The sequence below is a fragment of the Pagrus pagrus genome (genome assembly GCF_965226575.1).
Source record: "Pagrus pagrus genome assembly, chromosome: 10".
Lineage (NCBI taxonomy): Eukaryota > Metazoa > Chordata > Actinopteri > Spariformes > Sparidae > Pagrus > Pagrus pagrus.
Window position 1 is genome coordinate 27,087,835 of NC_140194.1, and position 12,281 is coordinate 27,100,115.

At 42.3% G+C, this 12,281-nt stretch overlaps 1 protein-coding gene across 5 annotated transcripts in view; it reads right to left on the reverse strand.

Annotated features, from left to right (window-relative positions):
• Positions 1-12,069, reverse strand: part of mical3a (microtubule associated monooxygenase, calponin and LIM domain containing 3a) — a 70,843-nt gene extending 58,774 nt beyond the window's left edge. For 4 of the 5 annotated variants that reach the window (XM_084365146.1, XM_084365143.1, XM_084365144.1 and 1 more), the window contains exon 1: positions 11,883-12,065. The gene's annotated coding sequence lies outside the window, so the exon portion shown is untranslated. Of the gene's footprint in view, positions 1-11,882 lie in introns of all 5 variants that reach the window. The other variant, XM_084365145.1, reaches the window with a different exon arrangement.
• Between the last annotated feature and the right edge of the window lie 212 nt (positions 12,070-12,281).

A 12,281-nucleotide genomic window follows, 5' to 3' on the forward strand; every position in this document is an offset into this window, starting at 1 on the left:
CTGTGTTTTATATTGTTGTGAATTCAATATCTTTGGGTTTTCTACTGTTTCAAGATGTAGGCCTGGCTAATGGACAGGCACTCTACTTAATTTCTATACAATCATTTTATAGACTAAACGATTAGTTGATTAATCAAAGTCTAAGCAGATTAAGCTATGATGAAAAATAATAATTATCCTAACATTATCTTGTACTGAGAGTTATCTTGACCTCAATAATTGGGTAACCCAATTATGATACAAAGTCTGAACCACATAAGCAAGTCCCAGGGGTGATGCCTCTTCTCACCAAACGAGTGTGTGTGTGTGTGTGTGTGTGTGTGTGTGTGTGTGTGTGTGTGTGTGTGTGTGTGTGTGTGTGTGTGAGAGAGAGAGAGAGAGAGAGAGAGAGAGAGAGAGAGACAGCTGTGCATAATAATTAAGGTGCAAGCGAGATGAAGGAAAGGAACCCCATTCTAAAAAATAAAAAAAAATGGGGCTGTTCTCCCACGTACTCAACAGCATCCGACAGTGACTTCTTCAAACAGATTCTTTTTATTCTTATTTCAAAAGGACTGAAGCTTTGTCGGGGGCGCTCATCATTACTGCGTCTGCCTGTAAACCGTGGCTGTAAATGAAAGAAGGGAATTCAGAGCCTTGGGTCAAAAACTTTGTGAGCTGAGTCTGCGAGGTATCATCAAGACCCGAGCCTGTAAACACCAGCGCAGAAAGCATGTTTGTCTGAACCAGGAGATCAAAAAAACTGGTAGAAATATAATTAAATGAAATGACAGTAATAACGGCTTGTCACTCCAAACATTATCACTATGCGTCAACAGAATGATCACACACGTGAAGCTAAAGTCAACAAGGTGGATGAATAGCCGTGTCCCGCTCTTTGATATGTGATATTATTGTCCAGATATATTCATTATCCCCCCTATGCAAACCACGAGGCTTTGTTCTGCTGCTCACACACACAGGATCAGCCTGCAGGACTGGAGATAGTTGTGAGTCTATTCACATCAGCGGACAAAAGCCTCACAGGGTGCACAAACATTTGTTGACTGAAACTCGACTTGCTTCTGGCAGAGACCGTCTCCAAACCATCTGGCTTTTGAATCACGTCTGCTCCTGACAGTACGGTGCAGCTGAGCACTTCATGTGAGCTCCCACAACTGACTCCAGCAACCGGATCAGCCTCTGAGCCAGTAAACATGTGAACTCCTCATCGTCCTCTCTTAAACGCTGAGCAGACTGACACATTAATATGCGACACAATGGAAAAAAAAACATCATGTTCTCAGTCAAATGCATCACGTCTGTGACCTCCTGGAAAAACAAAGTACAGCATGTGCACGCAGCATCCTCCGGTAACATGTGTCATCTTCTCTGTCCTTCCTGTCTCACCACTGCAAGCTTCCAGTAGAGCATTAATTACCCTTCAGATGGATCCTCTCTTTATACAGTTGAGGCTATTTAAAAAGTACTTGATGCCTTTTTCACTTGGAATCTTATAATTTCATAAGAAAAGGACCTTTCTCCATAACAAGAGCCTTTCAGGTATCTATGGAGAAAGAGTTAATCAGGATAATATGTGCTTTAGAAGTCATGACCACCTCCACTTGACCTCATCAAATGATGTAATCTAAAAGGCTGAAGTGATTGCAGGTCAGAGGTCGTACTCCAAGATTAATACCCACTGTGCTCTGCCAAGGAAACCCTTAATTCTGCCCGAAAAAGCGAGGGCATGAAGAGGTCAGGGATTCAACTGAATGAGCTAATTCCTAAAATTGCTGAGATCGATCTTTTAATGTGCTGTTTCCTGTGGATGAGCCTCCAAAATTAACACCTGCCAAGAGCCAAACGCAGTTGGATTTTCCACTTGGTGAATAAATCTCTGAATGCAATCCATCACACTGGCGGGTAAACATTTGTACCAAAACAGTCATGTAATTAAAATCTATGCTGAGAGACTCCGTCACGTTTTGGTGTCAGTGTCTGTCCTCTGTTCTCCACACAACACAAGGACAGGGACTTCATGGTGCATTCCAGATGAACTTTGTGAACTTTTGTTGGTTTGTTGGTTTGTCAGCAGGATTACACAACTACTCAACACATTTCCACAAAACTTGGATGGAGGATGAGTCTCGGCCCAGAATAGACCCTATTAGGTTTGGTGCAGAAAAAGGGACTGATTCAGGATTTTTTTCTCACTTTCTTTAACATTGCGAGATTTGTTCATTTCTCAGGAAATAATGCATTATTGTCTTTTGTTTAAATATACAGAGCTACAGTACACCTGCCGTTACTTTCTTGTTCTTTGACTACAGCATTTCTAATAATAAGATGTATAAAATCATAATAAAACCTCATTTATTTCTCCATGGGCAGATCTGAAGCAAGATCTCTGACACCATTTCATGATATTCTTGATGTAAACAGTAATATCTTTAATAATGCATAATGTTAGATGGTTCTTTGTACAATTTACAGCATTACTTCTGAGTCTTTTTCATAACCGAGTAAAATTGATATCGTAACTGAAATATCCCTTACAGAATCCACATCAAATCAGAAATCAAATTGATTTGTGAAATCAGTGGCGATACACAGCTCTAGGCTGAACTGAATCTGAGCCCTGTTACATTACTGAATCTACTGGCCCACATTAGACCAGCTCCAACCATGACAGGGGGATTTCAAATGGATTGGATTCAAAGTGCAGCGCAAAAATTAACTGAAAATCTCCCTCCGATACGACTCAGGGGAGTATTTACTGACGACAAAGGTCCTTCTTATGAAAGTCACAGTCATAACAGCTTCAAGGGAGTCTGAGCCTGTGCCCAGCTTGCTTATGGGTGTCAAACATTGTTGATTAGAGCTGCCTGCCAGCACTTGCCAAGCTATTTGATTTAGGAAACCTTCCAAATCCCAACTCGGATGCCATTTCTTCCGTGCCTTTCATAACAAGAGCAGAGCAGGTACTGCAGATATGCAGCCAGACACAGAGAACCACAGGAGGGATGGAGGTTTAATGCAAAAACACTGTGAAGCACAGATATCAATAGCACTGCTCGTAAAAAAAATCTTCATGGATTTTAACATTTGGTTATCTCCATTGTTGGTTTGCATATTTCACGAGTACATGAGTACTCAGACCCATCCTTCACAATGAACCAGGAAGTGTAATCGGAGATGCAAGGCAAACACAGTCGACACCGACTAGTCTCCGAGGATTAGCCGTGACTGTTGTGGAATGGAGCATGCAGGAGAGAACAAGAGGATGCCTCAGAGTGGCTACAGGACCTGTTCAACTGAGGAGAAATCAAATGGAAACTCTAAATAATCAAAAGCTGGACAGGAATTAGACCTAACGCACATCACACGTCAATCAGAGCGGAGAGTGTTTTCTTTTCCAGAAACACCAAACGTCTCAAAATGATCCTTTTGTCCTCCTGTGTGTGTTCAGACATGACGGATGATGGACAGGAGTATAAACAGCCAGGCTGAGACATAAAAACTGACCTTCGAGGCCTCATAACTAGATCACACATGTAATGCACAAAGGCTAACCCACGGTATGTTTCTTATTCTGGCAGGCCATGGGAAACTACTGTACAACTCTGAAGCTCTCCTCTCCTCCCCATATTAATTACAAAGCTAATACTTAAACTTTGGAGAGGCTCAGCAAACAGAGTTCCAGTCTGTGCGGATGGCTGCTGTATGTAACAACCAGGCAGGCAGGAAATTAGCAAAGACAGAACGAGCAATGAACTCTGATGTTCACGCTACCGACCTTGTGTGATGGATTGACTGAACTGAGACGGAGGAACAGGGATTTCTATGACATTTAAATAGAAGATTAAACTTGACTGGCCGACTGGTTCAAAGTTAGAAAACAGGCAAAATCAAGAACAATTTCATCAATATAGCCAAACCTTTTCCAAAAAATATTCCACATGAGAGCCATCTGAAGCTGTTAATCGCATTCTTCAAAAGCATAGTAACTTTTAATCTTGAGTAATGATGCACATCCCTAGGTTGGAATTATGATTCTGATACTAGTATACAAAAAGTGGTTGTAATAGTGATGATTTGTATGAAGGAGAACATTTTGAAATATTGTTTCCGTCAGAGAGAAATCCCATTCAAAGCAAACAAGTGACAGATGTCAGTGAGCATTAACGTTGATCCAAATTAGCAGAGAAAGCACGAGAAAAACTACATTTCACTGGGGAAAACACATCCCAAGCGACCACGTCCCAGACGTGGGATCTGTACCTTTACTCAAGATTTATTCTTTTTTCTATTTCAGTGCCTCATCTGAAATAATTTTATCATCATTATAGCCTGATAAGAACAAAGAGACTGATGGCTGCTGTGCAAAGCCTTGATGGGACATGCAACAGTGACACACAGCCTGCTCGGGCCGTAATCCTGTCATATCCACACTTGCTTTCTCTAATCTGCATGCGTGGGCGCGGCTGTGAGCAGTTCAGATGGTAAACAAGTCGCGTGTGTGTGAACTGTAAAATCATGGACCCAGCAGACTGAAGTACCAGCAGTCCTCTCTGCAGCAACACTGACTGGCCAACACCCCTACCTACACCTGCAGACGCCTTGACCTTTCCCCAACAAACGTCCTCAGATTGGAGACCTGCGACAGCCTGTCAGAGTCCAGAACAGCCTGTCAGAGTCCAGTACAGCCTGTCAGAGTCCAGTACAGCCTGTCAGAGTCCAGTACACACACTCTTACTGAACCAACTACTTGAGTAAAGACCCTGATACCTAATAGGTTGACTGTAAACTGAGGACTGTGGATAGCAGGTACACAAATGTCATCTGGGCTAAGACCTAGTGAGTGCCAGTGAGTGCATGCAGCTATTATTCAGTGTTGGCTTTCACTCAGACGGTAACAGTAATCTCCTGTCTGCACTGCTACATTACTGCTGCATTTGACTGACTTAAATGTACTCAATTCTCTGTTTAGTTGCATAACTCAGCAAATGATTTTTTGAGTAATGAGTGCAAAAAAGTTAAATTTCCATTTTCCTTCTAGCTGCAATAAGTTAAAGAAGCTAATTTCCAAACCCATCATGCAAAACCCATAAATATGTGGTTGAATAGATTGCACACATATCCACATCAAACAGACTGGCATGAGAACATGTAACAGCGACTTTCTTCCCACCCTTCACATTGCTCAATCATTTCATTTCCCTCGTGCCACTTCCACTAAATAGTTCAGCACACTCAGAGGACCAGAGGAAGGTTGGCCTTCCTGTGTGAACTGTGCAGAGCTGTACGCCGATCCAGTAGGAAGGTAACTGAACACCCACACAGAGCCATGGAGCACGCTGATAGCTGTACAGGAGAAAGCATGAAAACAGATTCCTCCCAAATTACACTTTAATCCGTGTCAAATAGGACAAGATGCAGGCGGCAGTCGAATCAAGTGTTTGACAGGTGCAGCACAGATTGCATTTGAACGCTCGATGAAAACTTCGAGTGCTTGGCTATAAGTCAGGTTTCAATAATTAAACAGAAACGAGGGAGAGAGAGAGAGGGGTGGATTAACTGGAGAGGAGGAGGAGGAGCTGCATCATAGAGGCAGAGTCCCGATGAAGTCATTCCAATGTGAGAAGTCACAAGCTTTAATAAATGGCTGCAGGAGATACTGAGTAGTTTGTGGTCATGGAAGCAAGAGAGATACAAAGTCGAGGTTAAATGATAAATCAGGGCTGGATATATTTGAAACAAAACACACCTAAACTTTTAAGATTTTCCAGGCACGTGCCTACCATGCTCCCTTCTAGCTTTGATCACAATATGCAGATTGTTAAATTACATTTGATATCACTTTGCTGATATTGCCTTCCTTCTAAACAGCTTATTGATACTAGAACAATAACTGCATCAATATATATCGTTAATCGTTGGGTGTTGGGCTGACGGTGGCCAGCTGAAATTTTTTTAAAATCACCCAACACGAGCTTGTATAGAGGCCAACACCAGCACCCGTGTTCACAGATCATATCTGGCGACCCCCACTAAAGACCATATTCACACAGCCACCATTTTGCTCTGACATCAGGCTCAGGGTGGAAAGCTCAAATGCTAGAAAACGTTCTGCTGATGTTTTCCAGGTTGCGAGTCGTTTAAAACATCGGGAATCAGTGTAATTACATTGTAATTGTATTTTTTTTATTTGGTGATGTCACAGTTAAACCAACACAATGCGATGTGTAAAAGCATTCTTGAAGTGTCACTAGATGTATTTTTGAAGGTTAGCCACTGCTTCTGCCTACTCAACACACATGAGACTGATATCGATCAGCTCACTCTGAGAACAACCATATTTTCCAAACCCAACCCTGGTTTCACCTTGCGTTTGTGAAAGTGATTCAGACAGCTGCTTTAGCGTCCCTGGAGCAGGTGTAAGCTAAGCATCTTCCTGTGTAGTTAAGCAGGTATAGCCTCATGGGGGCACAAACACAAGCACCCCAATTAGCTTCCCATACTGACATTACAGTGATAAGACTAGCACTCTGCCTAACATAACATCAGTTGCTAAGGAAGTGTAGTCCATTTGGTAACCGCCTGAACCTACATGTGCTTCAATGAGATTTACAGGTTGTTACAGTCAGAGGGTAAAAAGGCAGCTAAGGTCGACACTGGCATACCACAGACAGATCTCCAGCCCAACTCTGATGGAAAAAAAGACCAGGAGAGACACGGTCTGAGTAGGTTTTTTCTGGGAAAGACCATTTAGTGGGCTTGTTTCTCCATCAGGCCTGCCAGACAAGAATTTGTCTTTTGTCCAGATAGGCAGATAACAAGACCCCGTGGCTCCTCCACACACAACCAGAGAGTGAATGTGAAATATGATGTGGTCTCTGGAGGGATGAACGGTTTGCTGGAGTGAAAGGGCCTGACTCGAGAGGAAGGTTAACGGCTATAGGCTGAGCAGCTGTTAGATGCTTCCTGAAGCCTGATAGCTGAAAGGGACAAGCTGTTATGTAGGTTTCAGTTGAAGGATGTGTCAGAATAGTAGTTACAGTGAGTGGATTATGGATTATTTATCATGTGGATCCCAGAGTTCAGGCATCAGCAGGTGGGGTGGTGCTGAATGATGTTGACTAACTTCCAAGCATAGGTAGCAGAGGCAGGCTGAGCTAAGTTGAGTGGTTATGTGAAGATATTACTGAAAGACTTTTTAAGTCAATGTATGAGGTTTACATTAAGTGATTTGTTTATGTAACAAATGGTTGGATTTGGATATAAACCAAGAAATGGCTTCAACATGTGTAAGGTTTGACATGGCTAACTTTAGGTATAGGTTTGGTATGGTAATGGGTAAGAGTTTTGGTAGCCTGGTGGTTAAGACGCGTCCTACCTAACCGTAGAATCTCCAGTTTGATTCCACACTGGGAACACAAATATAAATCCAATATTCCCTCTCATTTTACCTTTGTTTTGGTCTCCTCCAACTGCTAACTAACTCTTTAGCTGCTAAAATCTCCACTATATTCACCAGCTGGTCGCCAACTTTGTCAGTCTGCTGTTTGGTGCTGAGATGGTAGTGTACAGTTGTTAACAATGTTAGCTAAAAATATGATTAAAAAAAGACTAGATACCTCCGTGAAGCAGTATTGCGCACGTTCACTCTTAACAAGAGCTAGCTCAAAGTTCAATTGACACAGCTTAAAATGAAAAAGTTCACATTCATAGTTCAAGTCCCAAAAACTGAACAGGTTCATTTCTTCCATATTCTTCTACACAAGTGGAATTATGCCATATACAACATATTAAATATCCCTGGAAAGTTGCATGTTCGTGAGTTAGCCTTGAACTGCAGTGTCTTTTTGGAGACTTAAATACATAAATAAATCCATAATGATAAATCCCTTGTATTTACTTGTCCATTTTCCATGTGGAAAACAGTTATTGTTGTCGTTAGCCGTCCTCTGGCAATCCTATGATGCCTTGGGTTGAGTATGTTCACCGATCAGAGGCTGTGTTCAGGACTTGTCAACTGATCAGTCGTTTCAAGAAAAGCAGTGGGATCCATAATAACACTGCTATGTATGAAACATTACCCTCCTTCATTTACAGCCAGGTTCCTTAAAACAGTGCATGAGTGTCATTAACTGTCGTGGAAGTTAGCAAGTCTCATGTTCACATTGATTAGTTGCATACGGGTGTGTTCAGTTCACCGTTCAACCACAAATATGAGCACATTCAATGAGCTTGTTCTGGAGAACAGAGCTGGGTGATATGTCTTTGTGGTTTCTTCACACAGTCATTAATCAATCGGTAATAAAAGAATATCTATTAGTGCGCCTATAAAGATCTAAAAGGTAGCAGCCTCCTTAATGAAATTGGCAGCAGATGACAATAAAGCAAGTTCCATGGAACCATTAACCTACAATATCATTTGGATGATGAGTGTTCATTGGAATGCTGATTGGAGACGTGACAGATATCACGTACAGGATGCGATTCATGAGTCATCTAGTAAGACAACTTTCTACAACACTGTTTTACAACCATACTAGGAAAACAGTTTGAAATTGCTAAGCTGGAAACAATGACTTTGCACGAGGGGAAAGTTAGAATGCGCGCCTCTGCTATAGTGTTCAAGGGTCAGCGGCAGACTGGTAAAAGGTAAACAGTCTCGTTGGCCTGGCCTCAGGAATGCATTTGTCACACTGGCCCACTTCTGACCTGCAAGGTAGAAGCAACAGCCAAGACGTAAGACTTTAATCCAGAGCTGTGAGAAATCACCAAAGCAAGTGGACTGGGGCCATACTTAGTCGTCATGCAACTTCAACAAGTGGCTTTGCTGTTAGTCCTCCAAATCCGATACACATAATACCACGTTTCTATGTTAAAACATTTATTGGTAGTGAGGAAGGAGAACGGTGGCCGATACGAATTCTACAAACGTCTCACACGTCAGTCTTGATTTTATGCTTTCAAGCTTTGAGTTCTTTATTTATTCTGAAAACAGTAACTTAATAACCTTAATGGTATCTTAATGCCTTCTTCCAGGCTATTTGGCTTTACAATGTCTGTCTGACTCAACACTCAGGAATATGCTAATGACCTCATTTAGTGCAGGACACAGTTGAAGCCGGGGTAACATGGCAATTGTCCTTCAAATGCGCTGATTTCCTTACAGTAAGTGCTTACTGCAGAACGTCAACCCCAGACAGTTAACAACATGCCATTAGCATCTAGTTACAGACATCTCTCCTTTTAAGGACTCACTGTGGACGAGTCCTGCTACAATATGCATGTTGGTTTGGGATCGAAAGGGGGCCCGCAAGCTTGTGATGATGAGTCAACCACAGCAACAGACCTGAGGCAGAACCTGACAGTTGGGATGCAGCTGCTCATGACACAGCGGGCGCTGCCATCAGAGGACTTCCTTCCCTCTGCCCTTTCATCTGACAGTGCTTACCAGGTCTATGGTACTTTGTTGGGTCGCGGGGGGTCAGAGCTAGAGAGGAAGTCACTCTCTCTTTCAGCGAGGGTCTGAGCTTCACTTTTTGCACTACACTACCTTTCATGGATGCAGTGGTTGGTGATGTTATTAATCAAACAAGCTTTAATATCAAATCTGCCTCATGAATATTATGCTGGGCAGCTGCGGGAGATTCGGGATAGTGAGTGAGTCAGCTTTGTCACAAGGAAAAGGCAATTTATTAGTGTTCTGCCTCCATAAGATGGCTCCACTCCAAGCAAGAGAAAAGAGTGGGATAGAACACAGGGGTGTGCCTGACATTAATACTGAACATGCACTAATAGAAAGAGGCCTGACTAATCGTTATGAATTAATGGCAGCATCCAGAGCAGCATCAATGTCCTTTTTTACACGGAAAAACTAAAACTAGGAATGGACAAAATCTTTTATCACACTTCATTTTTCATCTGTTTCAACATGGAACATTTGAGTACATGTGATGTCAAGATACTTCACATTGACGAGAAATAATCAACACATTTCTATCGTCTCAGGATAATATATAACACTTAATTGTGATTGGAGAGGTGTTTTTTCTTTTCATACGATGCCTCTGATATCCATTCCATTTGTAATAAAGGTAGAGAAAAAGTAGAGTCATTTTCAAATAAAGATTTTAAAAGCTTTAAAAGATTTGATGCAAGTCTGACCGATTCCACAAAAGCACAACTGTCTGTCAACAGGAAAATGTCCTTCCATCTCAGTTAACAACCAGTGATGCAGGGGACGCTGCACACTTATTATTATCGATTAATTAGTCAAATATTTTCACAGTGGAGTGATTAATCATCTAGTCTATAAAATGTGGAAATGTCATCACAATTTCCATCCAACATCTTGACAACTCATTGCAGCTCTCCTGCACACTTCAGGTTACTTCTCAAGAAAGCCCGACTGGTAGACAACAGCCTTCATCAGTTCTTTCTTGTGCTTAGTCAACCACCAAACAAACATCCTCCTCCTCCTCTCGTCCACATCCTGATCTCTTAAGAGAGAAACTGTGAGTTATGATAGAACATGCAGCTCATCCCAATTAACGTCTGCCTGCCCTGGCTGCAACACTCTGCGACTTCAGAGAAGATGTCCGGAGTCTTGCACCGAAGCTGCCACAAGCTTAAAAGGAGGTGGATGACACGCAACGAAGGTCAATATCACTAATCAATAAAACAACTTCTCCGTCACTCCGCTGAGACAGGAAACAGGAGTCTCTGTCCTGTCAGATCAGGACTCAATCCATTTAGCCACAGACTGATTCCTGTCACTGTGTGTTGATGTACGGTCCAATCTGGGTCAGCTGGAGTTAGAGCATTGTTATGGTAGCTGAGGTCACGGTGCAGTCAGTCAAAAGGAGCAACAACAGACGCATCGCATAAAAGCACTCATCAGTAGGCGCCGAGAGGAGAACTGGATCGACTTCTTGGGAATCGTGACATCATGAGAAATCACGTGTTGGTGTGTGATGCTGTGCATAAAAAAAAAACACTGAACAGGACCATGTGCATAATTCAGTTTGAGAGTAAAAGAAGCTAAAAAATTAAAAAGGCATCCTGTTTTATGTCTTCAATGAACACACCGGAGAGAAATTACACAAGAAAACTGTCAAGGTCACACTGGACTGGAAATGTTACTACACTACCTCTAACAGATGCAGAGCAGATCCAAACATCTACTTTTAACACAACCTTTAAAGTATTTGTGTTGTTCTCTACTATTGTATTTGTGTGATTTAAAAATGAGCATGTAAAAAAGAGACAATTACACCATAACAACAGGTATTAACTCCTGAGGGTCAATTCAAGTACATGTAATTAACTGATTGTTTCCAGCTCAGTTGTGACTGTGTTATTACAAAACATCATCACACACCCACCAGCATCTTCACATACCTGGGTGTCAAGCTGCTGGTATGAATAAGGCATATCTGTGTTATTATGTGCCATTGCAAAGCCAATAATAGCCTGTACACGTGATATTTCTCAGTATAAAATAGATAAACTTACAAGGTACACCGGCTTTTACGCTATAACAAATGAGGAAATTTCAAAATAAGAGTCTGGGAGTGAATTCTGCCACCATCCACCACATTCCACAGGCTGTCCAGTTCCGATCAGCACCGGGCTGAGACATAACTGATAAACAACAGGGTTGCCGGATGACCACTGATGCACCATTACAGCGATGGGCATGTTTAATGCAGATAAAAGCATCAGATTTAAAACAGGGCCTCGTAGTTAAATCGTTAGCTGCTGTATTAAAACCAGCAGACCGTGACATTCCCAAACGTGCAGAGGTGCAGTCCGCGGATATCCAAGGGTAACGTTCAAAAATGCACCGTGTTTGTGAAGCGATCGGGAGGGACACCCCTTCTTACCTCCTCAATCGTGTTTATAATCCACCCGTACATGGCGGGAACGAGTCCATATCCGTGTGTAGGTCCAGATTTGCCCGTAAACGCCTCAGTATCGGTGTATTATTTAAGTGGGTAATGCTCGTTAAGGCCAGAGCAGGGAGCCACACAGCAGAGGAGAAGGCGCAAGTTGAAACTGACAGAGAGGGATCGGTCGAGACCGTAGCGGCGACAAGGAGGGGGGAGCGAGCAAGTCCATAAATAAGAACACATTACCGGAACAACGTAAGTTTGTTAATTTAACTGTAATACATGCTGGGTTAACAGGACATCAAAACACGTGGTGGTATACTGACGCTAAACTATGTTATGTTATGATTTATCTGGATTTATTTCAAAATGTAAGGCGAGGAACCCCCGGTA